At 46.8% G+C, this 20,273-nt stretch overlaps 4 pseudogenes; all 4 read right to left on the bottom strand.

Moving 5' to 3' along the window:
* Positions 1–864: 864 nt before the first annotated feature.
* Positions 865–984, bottom strand: LOC141268159 (5S ribosomal RNA; annotated as a pseudogene).
* Positions 985–1,585: 601 nt separating this feature from the next.
* On the bottom strand, positions 1,586–1,704 carry LOC141268643 (5S ribosomal RNA; annotated as a pseudogene).
* A 15,820-nt stretch (positions 1,705–17,524) lies between these two features.
* LOC141268178 (5S ribosomal RNA) lies at positions 17,525–17,644 on the bottom strand (annotated as a pseudogene).
* A 620-nt stretch (positions 17,645–18,264) lies between these two features.
* LOC141270034 (5S ribosomal RNA) lies at positions 18,265–18,383 on the bottom strand (annotated as a pseudogene).
* Between the last annotated feature and the right edge of the window lie 1,890 nt (positions 18,384–20,273).

Here is a 20,273-nt window from a genome sequence, read left to right as displayed (position 1 = left end):
ATGCCTCCCTCTTTCCATTTAATAAACATTTCTTTCTTTCTTTTTAGCATGTGTTTAAGTTCTGTGTTCATCCATCCTGGTTTCCTTAAATGCTTCCCATTCTTCCTACTTTTCGGGATTGTTAACGATTGTGCTTAGAGAATCTCATTTTTAAAAATTTCCCATCCTTCCTGGACATTTTTGTCCTTAAGGACATCCAGCCATTGGATCCTTCCTATTCTCTTTCTGAGTCTCTTAAAATCTGCCTTTCTAAAATCTAACCTTGAAGTTTGAGTCTTCACATGTCTTCCTCCTCTAGTTATCCAAAATTCTATAATAGCATGATCGCTGCCTCCTAGGGTCCCAGCCACCTTTACCTCCTCAACCATTTCCTCCCTGTTTATAAGGATTAGATCCAAAGTAGCAGATCCCCTTGTTTTCTCCCCTACCTTTTGGAAGATAAAGTTGTCAGCAAGAGAGGATAAGGATAACCTTCCTTGCACTGAGGTTAGCTCTTTGTCAGCCGTCTGGCTTGGTTACACAAGCTTCTTTGCAGAGAAACATGTTACTTCTGCTGGCCCTCGCTAGGCGGCCGGCATCCAAAACCTTCCCTGGGCACCTGCTGAAAGCCTGGCCCCTTCACGGCCCCGGGTGCTTTTAACGCCATCATTTCCACACGGCGAGCTGCGGAGTCAATAAGCACTCCTAGCCGTGGCAAGGAGCTCGGTGTCAGGCCTGCTTGAAGGCGGCGGGGTAGCGTACTTAGCTGCCAACTGGCTCAGAGGCCTTGGGGCTTCCATCATCTAAGTTACTTAAGGTCGGTGTCCGGCAAGGCGCCGTTCCATGCTAGCCGAGCTGGGCAGTAGGGCAAAACGACATCAAAATGGTCTACAGCACCCGGTGTTCCCAGGAGGTCTCCCATCCAAGTACTGTCTGAGCCCAGCCCTGCTTTGCTTCCGAGATCAGACGAGATCGGGCGTATCCAAGGTGCTATGGCCAGTAGACGCTGCTCGATCCATCGCCCGGCCAGCCTTTCTCAGGATCGCTTGGTGGCGAGCAATCTGGCCGTGACGGGCTCCGAAGGGTCTATGCAAAGGCTGTGCCGTCCCTACAGGTGTGGTTTGTTTAGCAGTCATTCACCCGCCGCATCAGGTGTCTTCAAAAATGGCTCAGCGCAGGGCCTCCTGCAGGCTAAACCCTTCATCGCGGTAATGTGACAGAAAGAGCAAGCTGGACCCGTAACTTGGGGGCGGAGCGAGACGTCCAGGGGTGAATGAAGGAAGAGGGTGAGATGGTTGCCAGTGACTTTGAGCTGCTCTTCAGGGGCGAGGGTCGTGTTGCCTGTAAAGGTCTTCTGCTTGGGGTTACCGGTGGTTGCCTCCAGCCACGTGGGAGACACTGGTCCTAGTATTAAAATTAAAGAAGCAACAATGCTGGAGGCCCACGGTGATCAGAAGGATGCTGGTATTTTGCAGAGATGAAATAGCGCAAGGGAGAAAGCAAATGAAAGAAAGAAAAGAGAATGAATGTGTGCACTTGTGAAAGGGAATAGAAAAAAGGCACAGAAGAGAGTGCCCCCTGCTGGTGGAAGGAAAGGAAAGGCAAAAGCCTACAGCACCTGGTAGTCCCAGGCTGTCTCCCATCCAAGTACTAACCAGGCCTGACACTGCTTAGCTTCCGAGATCAGAAGAGATCAGGCGTGTTCAGGGTGGTGTGGCCGTAGGCAGAGACAAGCCTCTCACTTGCTGCTTTTCTAATTTGACGTCTGACTGCCGGCTGCCCTTTCCAGTGCTCAGCAAGACCAGGTCCTTTTGTGCTTTCCCTTTTCTTCAATTTTTTTGCTGGCTTCCTTAAAAGGTCTTGTAGACACAACTAGTGTTGAGCCACCCCCGTAGTGTTCGAGTTCGGTTCGGTTCGTCGAACACCCGTGTGTTCGTCGAACTGTTCGTCGAACACCTTCGAACACCGTTAAAACCAATGGCAGGCAAACAAAAACACATAGAAACACATAGAAAACACCTTCAAAGGTGTCCAAAAGCTGACAAACTGCTCAGAAGACATAACTAACACATGGAAAAGTGACAAGTACATATAGTCATGCGAAAATAAAAGAGGTGGAGGAGTAAAAGGAAGGGGAGACACAGATATAGGCACGTCATGCCCTTCTAAAATCCAAAAAGTGAGAAGCCGACACGGCCAGTCCGTTCCTGCCCGTGCCACCTCCGTGTCGCCGGGTTTGTGCCAGAGCCGCGGTAGACCCTGACGGCCAGCCCCCCTCTCCTAATACTGGTGCCTGTCCGCTGGTGGGTCGAGCCGCCCGCGGTGGGGGGGGAGTAACATCTGCAGAAGAAAGACCATCTTCCAGCCAAACTAACATGTCGACTTCTTTTCGTGGACAATGTGATACGATCCCTTTGTTACGGACACGCCCATCGCTACAAATTCCAGATGAGGCACAAAAACAGCAGGTGCTTCAGCGGATATCAAGTGCTCCTTCAAGTGGGCTCTCCTCCACCTCAACTTCAACATCACAAATACTCCAGTCCTCAGAGGTGTCACCCCAATCGCACTTGCTTCCTCACAGCTCCCAAGTCTCCAGCTGCCGGTCTGAGTATGGGGTAACACAGATGGTTGAGTCTGCACAGCTGTTTACTCATACTATAGCCTGGGAAACGGAGGTCTGCTCCAGAGCTTCTGTTAATCCAGACGAGGAAATGATCTGCACTGATGCCCAGAATCTTTATAAGTCGGATCCAGGACCAGATGAAGAAGGTTCTGAGCATAATGTAGACCCTCGTTCCCAAACTGTAACTCCTGTTGGTGGAGACAATGATGAAGACGATGATGAGACTCAAATACCTGATTGGAGCGACAACTTGACTTTTCGGTCAGGGCAGGAAGAGGTTGGCTTTGAGGACGACGGGTGTGATAACACACAGGGTGATGATGACAAGGTTGGAGATCCCACTTACTGTCAACCCACAGTCAGCCAGTCGATGAGGTCACCCGGGCCTTTGCCTGGCCTTTGGGATGTCGCGGTGGTCGGCTCCCTGGCCCGTACCCTGGGGTCACTCTTTAAAAGGGTGGATAATTGTTAATTTTATAAGAGTTTGTGACACCACCTGTGGTATCTGGTGAGAAGCACCAGCGCTGCAGCAGTCCACTGAGGCCCGTGATAAGGCAGCTCGATGGTATAGCTCCCCACAGGTGGAGCTAGGTCTCAGGTCAGCGTATGCAGGGGGAATGCAGGACAGGCGAGACCCAGCTGGGTCAGAGCAAGAACGGAAACGGACACGGTAGTCACTTCAGTACCTTTTACTGGAGGAAATTCAGGCACATCCTGGAGCACTGTAGGGTGAAGGGTGCATATCAGGATCCTCCCCAATGAGCGGGTGTAGGGCCTCCTGTTTCTTGCCTCTGCGCAGTAAGTTTCTGACCTGCGTGGAGCTAGGCCTAACTTTGTCTCTGTCCTGCGCTGGCTGACCTTGTGGTAGGGCCTTCTCTTGAAGTTCACGCTCCCAGTATGCGGGGCCTAAGCGTCTCCTGGCTCTGTTACGTATCAGCACCTTAGCGATCCTGGGACTTGTAGTTCTCCAGGGATTCCGGTTATGCCTTACTGGGTCATAGAGATCCCGGTAAGCTCGGATCCGGTGTCCGGTAAATGCTTCGGGGTGAGCTGGTTAAGCTCCTCTGCCCCTTATGTACTAACTCGCCACTCGCCTTCGGCCTACTCGGGCCCTCAATAGGCTATACACACTAACGGCAGCTTGCCGCGCTTCACCGATCTTATGACGCCGACACACCTTAAGCTCTATCTGGGCTCCCTGAATCTAGCTAGCAGGAGCCTCATGCTCCACTGCTGAACTATTAACTGAGTTCTCTAGACTAGACTGAGCTACACTGCAGACTGACCTCTCTTAGGCTTCTCTACTGCAGGAACTCTTCAGAGGAACTGAACTGCCTAGCTCCACCTTCCCTATTTATATCCCTAACGGGCTCCCTCTGCTGGTCTGAGGTGGAAGGTGGAGATGTGTGAATGTTTATGGGGGCCTCTTGTGGAGGATTCCATCAATACACTCTTCTAGGATCTGTGATACCAAGCGCAGCGGGGCGTCACAGATGCTATTGAGGACGAGGTTAGGTTGCGCCTTCCTGGACAGAGACGGAGTACTGGAAGCACGTCAACAACTGCATCCTCAACCACAACTCCGCCTCTGACCACAAGTCGTAGTGGCTCTTCAGGTCGCATGGGTTCTAAGCCTTGCATAGCCTGGGCATTTATTCAGATCGATAAGGATGACCCAACTCGTGTTATCTGTAATATTTGTCACCAAAAGCTAAGTAGAGGCCAAAAAATCGATAGTTTGAGTACTTCATGCATGTACCGTCACATGGATATGAAGCATAAGTTGCAGTGGGAAGCTCACTGTGCTACAATGAGGCCTAGCAGGCTGGGCCAACCACCGTCTGCCCCATCTTGTGCATCCGCGGCCTCTTCATCCTCTGTGACTGGGGGGACAGCAGTCACACATGTTTTTGGACGCAGACCTGCCACCTCTTTACCTGCAACAGCCAGTGTGGCAGGTCGTCAGTTCATTGGGAAGTGGAAACACCTGCTGGTGTTGAGAGCTCTCTGACATCGAGAGCACCACCTTTGGATCAAGGCAACCTAACATGTCCGCCTGCATCTTCCTCACAGACTGGCAGTTTGCCAGGGACACCCTACTCAACCCCGTCAAAGCACAACAGCCAGCCCTCGGTCCCTCAGATGTGGACAAGTAAAAGACCATTTCCTCCTAGCCATGAGAAAGCTAAGAGGTTGAATTTCACCATCTGCAAGCTGTTGGCTACAGAAATGCTGCCTTTCCGCCTGGAGGACACAGTGGATTTTTGAGACCTTATGTCCATCGCAGTGCCCCAGTACCAGATGCCCAGTCGGCACTACTTCTCAAAGAAAGGTGTGCCTGCGCTCCACCAGCATGTCGCACACAACATCACCGCTTCTTTGAGAAACTCTGTGTGTGACAGGGTGCATTTCACCACAGACACTTGGACGAGTAGGCATGGACGGGGGCGTTACATGTCGCTGACAGGGCACTGGGTAACTATGGTGACATCAGGACAAGGGGCTGCTGTCCAAGTCTTGCCATCCCCGCGAGTTGTACGTCAATCCTCTATCTAGAAGTTCCTCCACTGCTTCTGCCTCCTCAACCTCCTCTCGGTCCTCCACCTGCACCCAAAGCCTGTCTGGTAATGCCACCTGCTTTCTAACTGCGCACCTCCTTACTATGCTGGCAGCAGGGCTCAACGGCATCAGTGTTTACTTTGAAATGTCTGGGAAATGTGAGTCACACAGCTGAGGACTTGTGGTCAGCTCTGGAGACCCAGTTTCATGAATGGTTGTCTCCACTGGACCTGCAACCAGGGAAGGCCGTGTGCGACAATGCTGCAAACCTGGGTGCGGCCCTTCGCCGGGGCAATGTTACACACGTGCCTTGTATGGCTCACGTGTTGAACCTGGTTGTCCATAAATTTTTAGCCCACTATCCCGGACTAGATGGCCTTCTGCAGAGGGCACGGTCGCTGTGTGCTCACTTCCGCCATTCGCATCCCGCAGCTCAACGACTTACATCTCTACAGAAGTCGTTGGGCCTGCCAGTTCACCGGCTGAAATGCGATGTGCCGACACGGTGGAATTCAACTCTGCACATGTTGCAGCGACTGTGGCAGCATCGACAAGCCCTGGTGCAATAGTTTCTGACGTATAGCCTGGGCCAACGAGATCCAGAGGTGGGGCAAATCACACAGCAGGAGTGGTCTCAGATCAGGGACCTATGAAGTTGACGCGCCCCCTGGGCCGTGGGGTACCCGGAGCCGGGCCTTTAGACGCTGGGGGTTGTAGTCACTGTGGCGGTGACCCGGTCCGTGACCCAGGGCGGTCAATCCAACGGTAATTTGTATATATGGATTTTATAATGTCCGACTACGCCACCTGTGGAGTGCGGCCAAAGGGGCCGCCGCTGCGGAACAGTCCTCTGAAGCTGGTGGTTTTGCTGCAATGGTATTATTACTCACCACAGGAAGAGTGTAGCTTCAGGGCAGTGTGGGTGGATGATGGTGGTTGTAGTGCAGGGAGTCAGTAATGAACACAGAGTCTGTGTGATGCAGTCCCAAGATCTTTACTCACAGTTGTTGCAGTCCAGATTACAGGTACCAGAGCTATCTCACCCGTCGTCCCGTGCGTACTCAGTGAGGGGCTCAGTCCACCCCCAGATAGCTCCGGAGTACTTAGCAAGACCCCCTTCTGTGTGTCCTTTCTCTGGCCTTCTCCCTGCACCTCACACCCAGTGACACTTCTATCCGGTATCCTCGGGCCTTGGCGGGCGACTTGTGTTCCGTCCCCTGGGTCCTATGTGGCTACCTTCTTAGTGAGACTGGTGTGGACTTTTGCCTGCAGTACATTGAAATGCTGCAGCCTCCGGTTTCTAGTTGAGCCTTGCTGTTTCTCCTCTAGTTGAGGGACCGGTTCCCCTTATCTGGCCTGACCCCTCTACCTCCTGGTAGCAGCGGGAGTACAGGTGGCCTTCTGCACGGCCCGTAGCCCTAGGGTCCCTTTGGTTCCTGGAGCCTTCCTGCTCCCACTCCTCTCTTCTCTCCTTCAGTCCTGGGCCTCCCAGGCTAGGCCCGCCTCCGGAGCAGAGCTCATGTCGAGCCTCTGCTCCTGTCACTTTTCCTCCTCTGACTGGCTTGCTCTTTCTAAGATGGCTTCCTATTTATACTCTCCCTGTCATGTGCTCCCCTAAGCTGCTCCCCTAAGCACCCACTACATAGGATCCTCCCACCAGCTAGGGACCTGGGACTGTGCTCTCCCTTAGGAGCAATCTCGCCCTAACCCCACTGCGGGTATGTGTTGGATGCAGGTGTTAGGGTCCCGAGCTATACGCCTTCCTTACCTGAGGGTGAGATACCACACCTCTGGGTGAGATGCAGTAACTCTGTGGTGACTGCACCCTCAGGGGCGCCACACACCTTTCTGCACAGTTTTGAAATGGCGACGAAGATGTTTAGTGCTGACGATGCCATTATCAGCATAACTATTCCGGTGATTTACATGCTGGAGCACACATTAAACAGAATTCAGAGTCAGGTGGTCGGACAAGAGGAGGTGGAGGAAGTAGAGGAGGAGTCGTATGCGGAAGGGATAACATCTCCAAGGTCCAGACGGTTGGCAGCACCAAGGAGGCAGGCATGGGAGGGTGGGGGAGAGGGATTAAACAGGGCGCATGGTAGCAGCCAAACTGTTGAGGAAGGTGCAGGAGCCGAGGAAGAAGTGGAGGATGAACTGGCGATGGGCATTGAAGACTCATCAGATGAGGGAGACCTTGATCACATTTCTGTTGTGCGAGGTTGGGGGGAGAGGGCAGAGGAAAGAAGCATGATTCTTACCTCGCTACCAACACAACAAGGACATGGTCCTCCTGGATGCGCAAGACACATGAGTGCCTTCTTGCTGCACTACCTGCAACATGACCCTCAGATTGCAGAATTCGAAGTAATCTCGACTACTGGGTTGCCACACTCTTAGATCCCCGGTACAAAAGTAAATTTGCCGAAATAATTCCTGCCATAAAAAGGGATTGACGCATGCAGGAGTATCTGCAGACGCTGTTGCAGAATCTTACATGTGCTTTTCCACAAAACACCAGTGGTGCACGAAGTGAATCTCACAGTTCTAACTTGCCAACCGCGGGACTGTCGAGTCTTCATCACTCAAACCGTAACAGTAACACAGTATCTGCTGGTAACAGCAATTTTGTGAAATCGTTTCACCACTTTTTTAGACCATCCTTTGCAAGGCCACAGGAGACAAGAAGTCTGACACATAGTCAATGCCTAGAGAGGATGGTGCAGGAGTATCTCCAAGTGAACATCGAAGCCATGACTGTGTCACTGGACCCTTGCTCATTTTGGTATTCCAATCTGGAAAAATGGCCGGAGCTCGCCACTCACGCCTTGGAGATCTTGTCATGCCCTGCAGCCAGTGTTCTCTCTGAACGTGTGTTCAGCGCTGCTGATGGTGTGCTGACAGATAAGCGCACGCGGCTGTCCACTGAGAATGTAGACAGACTCACGTTCATAAAGATGAACAAATCATGGATTCGCAAGGACTTTTCTAATCCTGTGTTATCCTTGGGAGGCTAAAAGCTTGAGGATTTGGTAATATCACCTCACCAACCGTTTTAAGCAACTGTGGGGCAATTGATGCCACTTAACCCTAGAACGCATGACCATAAAAATCTACACTTTCATATACCTGGGGCCTTTTAGGCCCGTGTGCAAATAACATTGAATAACTCAAACTCAAATGACAAACAACTATATACATGAAGAATACCTAGAGTTTCAAAATTCTAACTAAAGTAATCTTGCAGAAAATAGAAAACAATTAACAGGGCGGGACTGCGAGGCCCCAGGTATGCGTTCTAGGGTTAAGTGGTGTCTGTGCCACAACTTTGGGAAAAAATGGAAACTCTTTTTGGAGTCCCCTTGCTGTGTCTTACGTGACGTTGGCATCGTCAATTCCAGGTGGGTTGGGTCGCTCCCCCCCCCTTTTAACTGTAAGAAACTACATACACTATGGCTTGGGGTAACACAGATGATTGAGTCTGAAGAGCTGTTTACTCAGAGGTCTGCTCCAAATCTTCAGTGTCTGCTAGTCAGCGTAGAATTTTTAACTACATCTAGCCTAGGCAATACTTTGGGCGTAGTAGCCCAGCTGCGAAGCAAGCTGCACCGCCTGTGTATCTAATAAGAATTTTTAAATGCATCTAGCCTAGGCAGACTGTGGGGACCCCCAACCAAACCCAGACGCTCAGCCCCCCTACCGCCCCCCTTTCCTTGACAATACAATAATGTAACTCTTACAACTGGATGGGTGAGGATCGGTCACAGCTTTATTAACTCTTTATACTCATTCCATTAGAAAGACATTTTATTTCTAAAATAATTCAGCTTGTTGCAGCATGCCCTGGGTCTCCACTCCGGCAACTTGGCCAACAAGTGTAACTCTCCAACATGTCCTTTCTATTTCCAGGCCACGGAGGATCCTGCGTACTCGTATGCAGGACTCTGACCCCCACCCATCACTCTTAACGCTTGTTCCACTCCGTCCTGGAGTCCTGACAGGAATATGTCCAGTCCAATATCCATTAAGTGAACACCGTCGGGCCGTATGAGGCCTGCTTTATCTCCTTCCAGTTGTCGGTGTCGTACCACTACACCGCCTCTGTCTCTTCTAAATTTTGCCATCCGAATATTTATTACCTGCCTTGTCCGTTCGATGGCCGTGATGTCTCGCGCACCTTGCCATACCGCTATCGGCACAATCTCTGACCATACTATAGCTAGTTTTGTGAAAAATTCTCTGAAGCGCTCAGTGTCTAGTTTCATTATTGCCATTAGTTATGCGCTCTTGTGATGACCTAGGTTGTTTCCCCCGGCCTGTATAACTAAGATGACCAGACATCTTGCCTCTCTCCCTACCTTGATTACCTCCATTAGTACCTGTGGACATAGCAGGCCTCTAATACCTCTCCAGTTGAAATATGTGTTATGAAACTCTAATTTCCTCCCGCCTGGGCGGACTTTCGCCCTTTAATCTGCCCAATATATATACGAGTGGCCTATCACCCACACTGTTGGCTTAGCATCACCTGTAAAAGAAACAAACCACGTTAGGATAACAAGTCCGGTCTTATGTATCTTGCCAAACACGTGGATCACCATCTCTCTATCCTCTGAACTTCCGTTTCTGACAGTCCTGCTCTTGCTGCTTCTGTGGCCGCGCCTATGCGGAATGAGTGTGTCCCGTAATCTTTGGGGTGGTTCCCTGCCGATGTTATGCATTTATTAAATATAGCTTGGAACTGGTATCTTGATAATGGCGTCCCATCAATGTGTGATAGGAACAAATTACTTTGTGATCTGATGGTTAGATATGGTTTTACTATTGTTACCCGACTCAGTGTACCGTTTGTGGGTTGTAGAAGTACCCAAGTGCCCCTGCCCGCTGGAACCATTTTCGATTTGTGTATGCGTAGACGTATTGCATTATTGCCTATGACTACGTCCTAGTGTAATAAGCCTCCACTGGTGCTAATTTTGGATTGAGGGACTAATTCGCTTATGCATAGCGCCCCGAAGAAGGCGATCACAAATGCAGTAGACAGTAGTGTTGCTTCAAATTGTGAGTGTCATGTTAATGGTGTTAGGGATATGATGTGAGAAATCAGTTTTAGTGACACGGGACGGGACGTCTACACTCCTGACTTGGCTGACCCCTTTTCCACCCTTTTATGGATTGTCTGATGATGAATCTTTGTCACATCTCCCCAATTCAGTAGTTGGAAGTGAAATGCTACTCCGGTCAGACACCGCTGCGCTGACGCCCCTGATATGCCCCTCATCATTAGCTGGTGGAGAAATTCTATGGTGACTTGTGATCTGGCTTGTTCACATTGGTCAACCCGTCTGCCTGCTACTAGTCGTGTCCACTCTTCCCATGCCTTAACGTATGCTTGCCACGTCGACGGGGCAACTGACGCTCTGATTAATGGCATCAACTATTCGCCACTAGATCCCATAGGGAAGGTGGGCAACTGTTGTCCCGATGGGTGGGCATTGTGGAAGAGCTCTGTGAAAATCTGCCAATTGAATTGTTATAAAGCATTAGCAGCAGCTTTAGACCCCTCAGCATAGTGGCTAGCGCGGACCCATACATTGTGTTTTAGGCACAGGAATGCTAGCCTGGGTAGTAGGCCTAGCACTGGGAGAGACGATGATGCCATCTTATTAATGCAGTGCGCTAAGCTGGTGTTTTTTGTTATGAAGCGTATATTTTTGTAAGCCAGGAGCGCGCCCCATATTTCTATTGCTACCACTATTGGGAAGAAAAATTATTTTCAGGGCTAGATGCAGTGAAAAATTATTATTAATTGAAAAGCTGGTGGAGCTTGGTATAGATGGCCTAATACAATGAGACCCACACACTGCTAGAAGGCCAAATATTTTTTCAGAGTTAGATGCAGAAAAAAATTATATTCAGTTTGCAACCTGATGGAGGTCAGTATAGATGGACTAATAGAACAAGTCCCACACACTGCTAGAAGGCCAAATATTTTTTCAGAGGTAGATGCAGACAAAAAATTATTTTGAATTTGCAACCCGATGGAGGTCAGTATAGATGACTAATAGAACAAGTCCCACACACTGCTAGAAGGCCACATATTTTTTCAGTGCTAGATGCAGAAAAAAATTATATTCAGTTTGCAACCATATGGAGGTCAGTATAGATGGACTAATAGAACAAGTCTCACACACAGCTAGAAGCCCAAATATTTTTTCAGAGGTAGATGCAGAAAAAAATTATATTCAGTTTGCAACCTGATGGAGGTCAGTATAGATGGATTAATAGAACAAGTCCCACACACAGCTAGAAGCCCAATATTTTTTCAGAGGTAGGTGCAGAAAAAAATATATTCAGCTTGCAACCTGATGGAGGTCTGTATAGATGGATTAATAGAACAAGTCCCACACACAGCTAGAAGCCCAATATTTTTTCAGAGGTAGATGCAGAAAAAAATTTATTCAGTTTGCAACCTGATGGAGGTCTGTATAGATGGATTAATAGAACAAGTCCCACACACAGCTAGAAGCCCAATATTTTTTCAGAGGTAGATGCAGAAAAAAATATATTCAGTTTGCAACCTGATGGAGGTCAGTATAGATGGACTAATAGAACAAGTCCCACACACTGCTAGAAGGCCAAACATTTTTTCAGAGCTAGATGCAGAAAAATATTATATTCAATTTGCAACCTGATGGAGGTCAGTATAGATGGAATAATAGAACAAGTCCCACACACAGCTAGAAGGCCAAATATTTTTTCAGAGGTAGATGCAGAAAAAAATTATATTCAGTTTGCAACCTTATGGAGGTCAGTATAGATGGACTAATAGAACAAGTCCCACACACAGCTAGAAGCCCAAATATTTTTTCAGAGGTAGATGCAGAAAAAAATTATATTCAGTTTGCAACCTGATGGAGGTCTGTATAGATGGATTAATAGAACAAGTCCCACACACAGCTAGAAGCCCAATATTTTTTCAGAGGTAGATGCAGAAAAAAATATATTCAGTTTGCAACCTGATGGAGGTCTGTATAGATGGATTAATAGAACAAGTCCCACACACAGCTAGAAGCCCTATATTTTTTCAGAGGTAGATGCAGAAAAAAATATATTCAGTTTGCAACCTGATGGAGGTCAGTATAGATGGACTAATAGAACAAGTCCCACACACTGCTAGAAGGCCAAACATTTTTTCAGAGCTAGATGCGGAAAAATATTATATTCAATTTGCAACCTGATGGAGGTCAGTATAGATGGACTAATAGAACAAGTCCCACACACAGCTAGAAGGCCAAATATTTTTTCAGAGGTAGATGCAGAAAAAAATTATATTCAGTTTGCAACCTTATTGAGGTCAGTATAGATGGACTAATAGAACAAGTCCCACACACAGCTAGAAGCCCAAATATTTTTTCAGAGGTAGATGCAGAAAAAAATTATATTCAGTTTGCAACCTGATGGAGGTCAGTATAGATGGACTAATAGAACAAGTCCCACACACTGCTAGAAGGCCAAACATTTTTTCAGAGCTAGATGCAGAAAAATATTATTTTCAATTTGCAACCTGATGGAGGTCAGTATAGATGGACTAATAGAACAAGTCCCACACACAGCTAGAAGGCCAAATATTTTTTCAGAGGTAGATGCAGAAAAAAATTATATTCAGTTTGCAACCTTATGGAGGTCAGTATAGATGGACTAATAGAACAAGTCCCACACAAAGCTAGAAGCCCAAATATTTTTTCAGAGGTAGATGCAGAAAAAAATTATATTCAGTTTGCAACCTGATGGAGGTCTGTATAGATGGATTAATAGAACAAGTCCCACACACAGCTAGAAGCCCAATATTTTTTCAGAGGTAGATGCAGAAAAAAATATATTCAGTTTGCAACCTGATGGAGGTCTGTATAGATGGATTAATAGAACAAGTCCCACACACAGCTAGAAGCCCAATATTTTTTCAGAGGTAGATGCAGAAAAAAATGTATTCAGTTTGCAACCTGATGGAGGTCAGTATAGATGGACTAATACAACAAGTCCCACACACAGCTAGAAGCCCAATATTTTTTCAGAGGTAGATGCAGAATAAAATATATTCAGTTTGCAACCTGATGGAGGTCAGTATAGATGGACTAATAGAACAAGTCCCACACACTGCTAGAAGGCCAAATATTTTTTCAGAGGTAGATGCAGACAAAAAATTATTTTGAATTTGCAACCCGATGGAGGTCAGTATAGATGACTAATAGAACAAGTCCCACACACTGCTAGAAGGCCAAATATTTTTTCAGTGCTAGATGCAGAAAAAAATTATATTCAGTTTGCAACCATATGGAGGTCAGTATAGATGGACTAATAGAACAAGTCTCACACACAGCTAGAAGCCCAAATATTTTTTCAGAGGTAGATGCAGAAAAAAATTATATTCAGTTTGCAACCTGATGGAGGTCAGTATAGATGGATTAATAGAACAAGTCCCACACACAGCTAGAAGCCCAATATTTTTTCAGAGGTAGGTGCAGAAAAAAATATATTCAGCTTGCAACCTGATGGAGGTCTGTATAGATGGATTAATAGAACAAGTCCCACACACAGCTAGAAGCCCAATATTTTTTCAGAGGTAGATGCAGAAAAAAATTTATTCAGTTTGCAACCTGATGGAGGTCTGTATAGATGGATTAATAGAACAAGTCCCACACACAGCTAGAAGCCCAATATTTTTTCAGAGGTAGATGCAGAAAAAAATATATTCAGTTTGCAACCTGATGGAGGTCAGTATAGATGGACTAATAGAACAAGTCCCACACACTGCTAGAAGGCCAAACATTTTTTCAGAGCTAGATGCAGAAAAATATTATATTCAATTTGCAACCTGATGGAGGTCAGTATAGATGGAATAATAGAACAAGTCCCACACACAGCTAGAAGGCCAAATATTTTTTCAGAGGTAGATGCAGAAAAAAATTATATTCAGTTTGCAACCTTATGGAGGTCAGTATAGAGGGACTAATAGAACAAGTCCCACACACAGCTAGAAGCCCAAATATTTTTTCAGAGGTAGATGCAGAAAAAAATTATATTCAGTTTGCAACCTGATGGAGGTCTGTATAGATGGATTAATAGAACAAGTCCCACACACAGCTAGAAGCCCAATATTTTTTCAGAGGTAGATGCAGAAAAAAATATATTCAGTTTGCAACCTGATGGAGGTCTGTATAGATGGATTAATAGAACAAGTCCCACACACAGCTAGAAGCCCTATATTTTTTCAGAGGTAGATGCAGAAAAAAATATATTCAGTTTGCAACCTGATGGAGGTCAGTATAGATGGACTAATAGAAGAAGTCCCACACACTGCTAGAAGGCCAAACATTTTTTCAGAGCTAGATGCAGAAAAATATTATATTCAATTTGCAACCTGATGGAGGTCAGTATAGATGGACTAATAGAACAAGTCCCACACACAGCTAGAAGGCCAAATATTTTTTCAGAGGTAGATGCAGAAAAAAATTATATTCAGTTTGCAACCTTATTGAGGTCAGTATAGATGGACTAATAGAACAAGTCCCACACACAGCTAGAAGCCCAAATATTTTTTCAGAGGTAGATGCAGAAAAAAATTATATTCAGTTTGCAACCTGATGGAGGTCAGTATAGATGGACTAATAGAACAAGTCCCACACACTGCTAGAAGGCCAAACATTTTTTCAGAGCTAGATGCAGAAAAATATTATTTTCAATTTGCAACCTGATGGAGGTCAGTATAGATGGACTAATAGAACAAGTCCCACACACAGCTAGAAGGCCAAATATTTTTTCAGAGGTAGATGCAGAAAAAAATTATATTCAGTTTGCAACCTTATGGAGGTCAGTATAGATGGACTAATAGAACAAGTCCCACACAAAGCTAGAAGCCCAAATATTTTTTCAGAGGTAGATGCAGAAAAAAATCATATTCAGTTTGCAACCTGATGGAGGTCTGTATAGATGGATTAATAGAACAAGTCCCACACACAGCTAGAAGCCCAATATTTTTTCAGAGGTAGATGCAGAAAAAAATATATTCAGTTTGCAACCTGATGGAGGTCTGTATAGATGGATTATTAGAACAAGTCCCACACACAGCTAGAAGCCCAATATTTTTTCAGAGGTAGATGCAGAAAAAAATGTATTCAGTTTGCAACCTGATGGAGGTCAGTATAGATGGACTAATACAACAAGTCCCACACACAGCTAGAAGCCCAATATTTTTTCAGAGGTAGATGCAGAATAAAATATATTCAGTTTGCAACCTGATGGAGGTCTGTATAGATGGATTAATAGAACAAGTCCCACACACAGCTAGAAGCCCAATATTTATTCAGAGGTAGATGCAGAAAAAAATATATTCAGTTTGCAACCTGATGGAGGTCTGTATAGATGGATTAATAGAACAAGTCCCACACACAGCTAGAAGCCCAATATTTTTTCAGAGGTAGATGCAGAAAAAAATATATTCAGTTTGCAACCTGATGGAGGTCTGTATAGATGGATTAATAGAACAAGTCCCACACACAGCTAGAAGCCCAATATTTTTTCAGAGCTAGATGCAGAAAAAAATTATATTCAATATGCAACCTGATGGAGGTCAGTATAGATGGACTAATAGAATGATGCTATGCCCAAAAGATTTTACTTCACTAGGTGCAGTAAAAAAATTGGTATTCTATACACAGGTGGTATATCTTGCAACACAGATAGGCTACTCCACTGACTAACACACTCTGCAATAGGCCAAAAAGGATTAGCTTTGCTAGATTGAGCCAAATGCTGTGAAAAAAACTTGCACAGCACTGGCACAGACCTGCCTGGCAAAAACTGATAGGAACTGATGTAACCTAGTCCTGAAAAGGACTCCAATTACAATTAGTCTTTACTCCCACAATCTATCTATTTAAGAGCACAGACCTGCCTGATAAAAGTCGTAGGAAATGCTGTAACCTAGTCCTTAAAAGGACTGCAATCACAACTATTCCCTACTCCCAAGCTATCTGTAGATTTGTGCGAAAATTGGCTTGAAATTAACAAGGTATAGCGCACACAGCAACAGCGGTGCCGTCTAACACGCAGCTGCAGCAGTGAGATAATGGTGGCGACGGGGAAAATGGCTTGGTCTTATAGGGCAAGGACATGTGACATACACTGCCAATGACACATGCTCTTGCTTGTGTGAAAAAAAGCACTTCGCTCCGTGTGTGCGCTGCTGATAGGCTGACAGATTGCACCTCCCCACTGCAATTCGGGAAAGAGAAAAAAAAATGGAGATCTTCATTGTTACTGCAGAGATCCATCCCCTGCCCCTCCCCCCACCCCGCTGTGCACTCAAACTGCGTATTAACATTAATTTTCATCATTACTGATAAAAAATCCAGTTATGATTTTGGTGCACGAACAGTTATCGAACATAACCTCGAACAGCCGAATTTTTCTCAAATTGTTCGTGTTCGCCGAACGGCTCGAACACCGCCCAAAACAGCTCGAATTTGAGATTGGCGAACAGTTCGAGTAGAACAACGCTCATCTCTAGACACAACGCCCCACTCAGAGCCGCTGAGCTCACTGATCGGCTGCAGCGCTGTCGACGGAACGTCAGCTTCACGGCCAATACCACAGGCCGGGAGCAGAGGCGAGACTCACCGGTAAACCCGGGTAGGGTGAGCAGAGCGCGGTTAGTTGCTTTCCAATAGCCTGCAGCCGGGGATTAACTTTTAATGAAAGGGAACAATCCCTTTGACTGTCTGCAGCGCGCCACACCTAGGAAGTGCACTCTCACACACAAGCCAGCATGCACACGTGCTCGCACGTGACAACACCCCCTATCTGCCCCTACAACCTCTCCGTCACCATGCGTCAGAATCTCCAGCCTGTTTTATGATTTCAGGGCCCTAGCAGGAATCACCCCCCCCTCCCCAATTCCTTCCTTGCCTTCCTTGCACTGAGGTTAGCTCTTTGTCATCCGTCTGGCTTGGTTACACAAGCTTCTTTGCAGAGAAACATGTTACTTCTCCTGGCCCTCGCTAGGCGGCCGGCATCCAAAACCTTCCCTGGGCACCTGCTGAAAGCCTGGCCCCTTCACGGCCCCGGGTGCTTTTAACGCCATCATTTCCACACGGCGAGCTGCGGAGACAATAAGCACTCCTAGCCGTGGCAAGGAGCTCGGTGTCAGGCCTGCGTGAAGGCGGCGGGCTAGCGTACTTAGCTGCCAACTGGCTCAGAGGCCTTGGGGCCTCCATCATCTAAGTTACTTAAGGTCGGTGTCCGGCAAGGCACCGTTCCATGCTAGCCGAGCTGGGCAGTAGGGCAAAACGTCATCAAAATGGTCTACAGCACCCGGTGTTCCCAGGAGGTATCCCATTCAAGTACTGTCCGAGCCCATCCCTGCTTTGCTTCCGAGATCAGACGAGATCAGGCATATCCAAGGTGGTATGGCCAGTAGACGCTGCTCGATCCATCGCCCGGCCAGCCTTTCTCAGGATCGCTTGGTGGCGAGCAATCTGGCCGTGACGGGGCGGGCTCCGAAGGGTCCATGCAAAGGCTGTGCCGTCCCTACAGGTGTGGTTTGTTTAGCAGTGATTCACCCGCCGCATCAGGTGTCTTCAAAAATGTCTCGGCGCAGGGTCTCCTGCAGGCTAAACCCTTCATCGCGGTAATGTGACAGAAAGAGCAAGCTGGACCCGTAACGTGGGGGCGGAGCGAGACGTCCAGGGGTGAATGAAGGAAGAGGGTAAATGGTTGCCAGTGACTTTGAGCTGCTCTTCAGGGGGGAGGGTCGTGTTTCCTGCAAAGGTCTTCTGCTTGGGGTTACCGGTGGTTGCCTCCAGCCATGCGGGAGACGCTGGTCCTGGTGAAAAGGAGCCTAGTATTAAAAGTAAAGAAGCAACAATGCTGGAGGCCCACGGTGATCAGAAGGATGCTGGTATTTTGCAGAGATGAAATAGCGCAAGAGAGAAAGCAAATGAAAAAAAGAAAAGAGAATGAATGTGTGCACTTGTGAAAGGGAATGGAAAAAAGGCATAGAAGAGAGTGCCCCCTGCTGGTGGAAGGAAGGAAAAAGCAAAAGCCTATAGCACCTGGTATTCCCAGGCAGTCTCCCATCCAAGTAATAACCAGGCCCATCCCTGCTGAGTTTCCAATATCAGACGAGATCAGTTGTGTTCAGGGTGGTGTGGCCGTAGGCAGAGACAAGCCTCTCACTTGCTGCTTTTCTACTTTGACGTCTGGCTGCCGGCTGCCCTTTCCAGTGCACAGCAAGACCAGGTCCTTTTGTGCTTTCCCTTTTCTTCAATTTTTTTGCTGGCTTCCTATTTTTTTGCTGGAGTCCTGAGGAGATAATTTGCATATTCCCACTGCATTTTGGGGTAAGTGAAGAGTCTCCGCGAGCTCAAAGAACACTGGATTTTGGCTGTTGGAGCTGAAAAGAGGACATCGGTAAACCAGGGGAGGAGTCCTGAGGAGATAATTTGCATATTCCCACTGCATTTTGGGGTAAGTGAAGAGTCTCCGCGAGCTCAAAGAACACTGGATTTTGGCTGTTGGAGCTGAAAAGAGGACATCGGTAAACCAGGGAAGGAGTCCTGAGGAGATAATTTGCATATTCCCACTGCATTTTTGGGGTAAGTGAAGAGTCTCCGCGAGCTCAAAGAACACTGGATTTTGGCTGTTGGAGCTGAAAAGAGGACATCGGTAAACCGCGCGCCGGCATTTTGAAGCTTTTTTTTTTTAAGCTTTTTTCACTGTTTTCAGAACATTAACAATAAGAACATGGAAGAGTCCAGGACCCATTTGGTGAGCTGCATATCCTGCTACATGTTCACAGACTTGCCAGTGGAAAAGCCAAACTTCACATGCCAGAAATGCAAGCTTGTGTCCCTGTTGGAGGAAAAGTTGCGAAATCTAGAAGAGAGGTTAACTACCTTGAAAATCATTAAGGAAGGTGAAGAGTTCTTAGACAGAGCAGAATTATCTCTTCATGATTCAGAAAGAGAAGAAATTCGAACTGCACCTGACGAAACAGAGGTATGGAAGCATGTGACCCACAGAAGCAGGAGGATCGAGAGGCAGTCAGCACCCATACTGCTCAGGAACCAGTACCAGCCTCTCACGCAGGAGAACCATGAAGAAATACAGCAAAATAAGACTTTGCCAGCAATGAATAACCTTGTAAGCCCTCAGAATCCTCCTGGATGGAGAAAGAAGAATGTTGTGAAGAAAAAACGGAGAGTGGTGGTCATGGGGGATTCCCTGTTAAGAGGAACAGAGGCCGCTATCTGCAGACCAGACATAACCTCAAGAGAAATGTGCTGTCTTCCAGGAGCAAAAATTAAAGATGTGTCTGACAGGATATCAAGACTCTTCAGACCTACAGATCACTACCCATTCCTGCTAATACATGTGGGGACAAATGACACCGCAAGAAAGGACCTGGAAACCATCTGCAGTGACTTTGAAGACTTAGGCAAGAAAGTTAAAGAATTGGGAGCACAGGTGGTCTTCTCATCCATCCTCCCAGTGGATGGCCATGGAACAATGAGGTGGAATAAGATTCTACAGGTAAACAACTGGCTACGTCGATGGTGCCGTCAACAAGGATTTGGATTTCTGGATCACGGAATGAATTACCTATACGATGGACTACTTGCTAGAGATGGGGTGCACCTTGCGAAGACTGGAAAACATGTATTTGGAAGTCGCCTTGCTACACTCATTAGAAGAGCTTTAAACGAGAACAATGTGGGAAGGGAAGCAAAAGGCCAGAAAAAGCCATACAGCTGACAAATACTATTGAGATCTCTGCTACTGGAAGTGGAAAAGAAGAACAAAGACAAAACAATTTAAATAATAAAAATATGGGAGGAAGAGAAACCAATCACAAACTAAAATGTTTTTATACAAATGCACATAGCATGGGCAACAAACAAGGAGAATTGGAACTACTAATGCAGGAAAAGGAATATGATGTCATTGGAATCACTGAAACTTGGTGGGACGATACACATGATTGGAATAAAAGGCTAAAAGGATACAACTTATTTGCAAGAAACAGACTTGATAAACGATTAGGAGGTGT

Source organism: Phyllobates terribilis, unplaced genomic scaffold (genome assembly GCF_046119375.1).
Source record: "Phyllobates terribilis strain yellow unplaced genomic scaffold, ASM4611937v1 Scaffold_4__5_contigs__length_816908805, whole genome shotgun sequence".
Lineage (NCBI taxonomy): Eukaryota > Metazoa > Chordata > Amphibia > Anura > Dendrobatidae > Phyllobates > Phyllobates terribilis.
The sequence above is the reverse complement of the archived record's forward strand: the minus strand, read 5'-3'. Positions and strand labels throughout refer to the sequence as shown.